The sequence below is a fragment of the Manis pentadactyla genome, chromosome 11 (genome assembly GCF_030020395.1).
Source record: "Manis pentadactyla isolate mManPen7 chromosome 11, mManPen7.hap1, whole genome shotgun sequence".
Taxonomy (NCBI): domain Eukaryota; kingdom Metazoa; phylum Chordata; class Mammalia; order Pholidota; family Manidae; genus Manis; species Manis pentadactyla.
In genome coordinates, this window is record NC_080029.1 from 121,179,545 (window position 1) to 121,183,256 (window position 3,712).

Consider the following 3,712-nt stretch of genomic DNA (forward strand, 5'->3'; position numbering starts at 1 on the left):
TGCTTCTGCCTGTGGCCTGCCGGCTGGGCTGGCGAGAGCTTGGTTGGGCTCAGGGGATGTCCTGGGGTCTCCTCCTTCCCCTAACAGAACTTGGGAAGGGCAGCTGCCACCCCACCGGGACCGTAGCTTGACCAGGTGGCACCAGGCCCGCTGTGGAAGCCCTGTTTATCCCAAGGCCAAGCCCACTTCGTGGGAAGAGGCCCACATTCCACTGAGAGAGGAGCCCCAGCAAGGCCCCCCCACCTCACCCAGTGCCTCTACCAGCCACTTGTTCCCTTACTCACATCCTGAGAGCCTCCGGAGCACTGGGCGAGCACTGGGGCTGAGCACAGAGGAGGATCGGACACAGTTCCTGCTTTCAGGGAGCTCACAGGGAACAGAGAGGGGGTACATGCTACGCCTAGTGAGACAGCCTTGGAGCAGTGGTGAAACCTTCATAAGGGAGGTGGCATCTCCCCAGGAAGGGAAGGGACAGGAGTGTACTTGGCAGAGGCAGACTGGGGTGGACGTGGGAGATGGAGGGCAGCCCTGTGTCTGCTGCAGCCTCTCCCCTGCCATGGCAATGGTATCCCCAAGGTCATGGACACTGGGTCGGGGCAGAAAGAAGAAAAGGAGGGTGCCTCTCCCTCTCCCCTTCCCACGAGCCCTCAGGATATCTCTGCACCCACTTGCCCCTGCCAGCTACCTTCTTAGACCCCAGGGCAGTAACACAAGTGAGAAAGGGTATGACACCTGGTCCAAGAACCAGAGCTCGGGGTTCCAGGGCCAATTCTCCTGTTCACTGACTGTGTGACTTTGGGCAAGGCCTGCTCTGGGCCTCAGTCTCCCCACCAATAAAATGGCAATGCTTTTCTGCCTGACTCCCACGCTGGCATGAGGAACCAGTGAGCTACTGCTGCAGGGGCAGGCATGGGAGCTGCAGGGGGCTTGGCCCCTCCCACCAGATCTCTGCGGACGATGCAGCCCATTTGCACTCAGAGTCCTCCGAGGAGAGGGCTCCTGCTTTTAGCTCTCATACTATTCATGCCTCGGGTCCCTAGCAGCAATTAGGTCTTCTGACAGGGTGGAGACAGAGAGGGCTTCTTGGAGCCCAGCTGTGCTTCCAGAAGGGTCCTGGCCCCAGCCCACTGGAGCCCTTGGGCCACTCAGTGGCCCAGGCAGCAGGACAGGGTGAAGTACAGCTGTGGTGCCTCCTCTCTTCCCTCACTGAGCCCCACCAGGATTCCGCTCTTTGCCCATGCAGGGTAGGTGCTGCAGCCCTGCCACTCTCCCTGTGTGGCTGGGCCCAGAGGACGCAGACAGTGTGTAGCCGTCGTCCAAGGCTCAGCGTTCTGCTCTGCCCTTCGCCCGTGTAATCCCTGGAGATCTGTCCTGATTCCAGCCTCATCCCTCTCCTTTCTAGGTGTGCCCAGGAATGAGCAAAGGAGGGCTCAGCCAAGATCACCCAATTCCAGACTCCCAGAAGGCCCCTGTGAGGTTGAGTCAGAAGTCCCCGATTCCCAGGTCAGAGAGTTGAAGCCCAGAATGGGAGCCTTCTGAGGCCACGGGTGAGTTGAGACAGACAATAGTGCCAGAACCCAGCGCTAAGCCCCAGGCCAGGGCCTGCTGCCAGGTGTGTGCAGTGTCCCAGGGAGAAGATCGGTGTGCTCCGCTCAAGGGAGGCTCCTGGGATGCACCGTGCTCACAGGTGCAGGGACTGCCTGGTTTCAGGGGGGCAGGGTAAGCAAGAGCACAGCAGGAGTGGGGAGCAGGAGCGGGGAGCAGGAGTGCCTCTCCTGCCTGGGCCGGACAAGGTTATTCCTTGACAGTCAAATTCTAAGAAAGCACTACAGAGTCTGACTAGTGTGTGAGGACCTTGGCACTGGACAGGGTCCCTCTTGGTCTGTGGCAAGGCCTGTGTGCCCCACCTGAGCTCGGCACGCACACCAGACAGGGCCTTTCAGGGGAGGAAGGGCGGCATAGTGGGCGAGCCATCTCCGCTCCTGACCCAGCACCTCCCTTTGGGCTTCACAGACCCAGACGGACTCTGCCAGCCCTTCTGGGCACATGTGCAGGAGTCCCTGTGGACCGCACAGGGCCTCCCAGCGGCCGAGGACCCCCGTCCTCTGCTTCCTCAGCCCCAGTGCTGGAGAGCTCAGCCCCTCTCGGACCTGCAGTTAGAAGCACCTTGAGGCGAAACAGGCCTCCTTCAGCCCCCTCAGGTCTGGGCCATAAAATTTGTCAAGTTCTAATGATTTGGGGTGGCAGCAGGAAGGACAGAGAGGGCAGAGTCAATGTGAGGGGTGCTGGTCCTAGTTCTCTCCTCTGCTGGGCCTCAGTCTCCCCATTTGTGTCCTGAGGAGCTGGGCTCCTTGGGCTCCAGTGTTGCCCCTAATCTGGCAGAGACGGGCCAGGGGAAGAGAAGGGACAGTGGGGAAGGGAGAGAGGGAGAGGAGAGGCCACAGGCAAAGCCCAGCCTCTGTGGAGACAGGCAGGGGTCTACTCCTGGACTCATGCAGGGGGCCTGGGGAGGGCCCGGGCGTCATCGGGCTCGGGGGGTGTCTCGGACAGACAGAGGCCTGAAGTGCAGGCATCAGGCACCCAAGCAATCTGCAGGAAGGCTTGCTGGCAGAAACCAAGATGTCCACAGCCCTGGGCAGGGGAGGGTGTGGCTGGGTGGGCAGGGCCCAGCAGCGGGGCCTCCAATGAAAGCCGGCTTGTGGGGCTGCTCAGACCCAGATCCCAAACTGTCCTGGTCAGAGCCTCAGTCTTCTCCCCCTTCCCCTCCTCCGTATGCCTATAGCTCCTGTCCCCTACCCAGGGCAGCAGCGCCCTCCACACACGGCCAAGGAGGAAACGTCACTCCTTCCGACGGCCCTCCCTCCACAGAAATCCCACCTTCTTTGAGGAGCTCCTTGGGCCTGGGTCATAGAAGTGCCTTATAACTAGGACGAGTGGCAGACCTGGCCTGACGTCCTTCCTGACTTTCAGGTGAGGAGCTTCTTAATCCACAGATGACACACTTGAATAGACTCTTTGGTAAAGGGTAGGGGGCCTGTGGGGATAGTTACAGATTTCATGAAAACAGAGCCTCCGAAGCCTGACCCTGGGAGGGTGGGCGCCTCGGGCCCAGCTCGCGCCCCTCACACTGGAGGGCCCTGGGCCTGAGGTCGTGGTGCCCACACTGGCCCACAGGCTGCACCTCCCCCCGATGCCCTCCCCTGGGGCCAGCCTCTGAGGAAGGCTGCCCCTTGCCCTGTGGTTCCAGACTGAGTGAGGGTGACAACGGCCACCCTCCGGCCTGCGTTGGGGACCCAGTTCCCAGCTCCCACCAGGCATCTCCCCGCTTCATGGCCAGGATGAGAGGCCAATGCCCTTGGCTGCCCAGCACAGCCTGTGAGCCCTGCTGGCCACTCACAGTGACAGGCGCTCCCCAGCTGCCCCTCACGATGGCTGCACTGGGGTACACACTACAACCACAGCATTAGTTGGAAGGCACCACACCCCTCCCCACAAACCCTCCTGCCATCCTGCAGATGGCGCTGATGGGCAGAGTTGGCACCAGCTGGCCAGGAATAATGAGAGACACTGCCCACAGCTCAGAAGCTTCGTTGAAGCCCATGGACGCAGATCAGGGGCAGCGCCCTCCAGTCACTGTATGCAGACTTGACTGACACCTGGAGTGTGAGCACCTGCACTTCCTGCAAGGCTTGGGCTCAAGGACACCACGCAG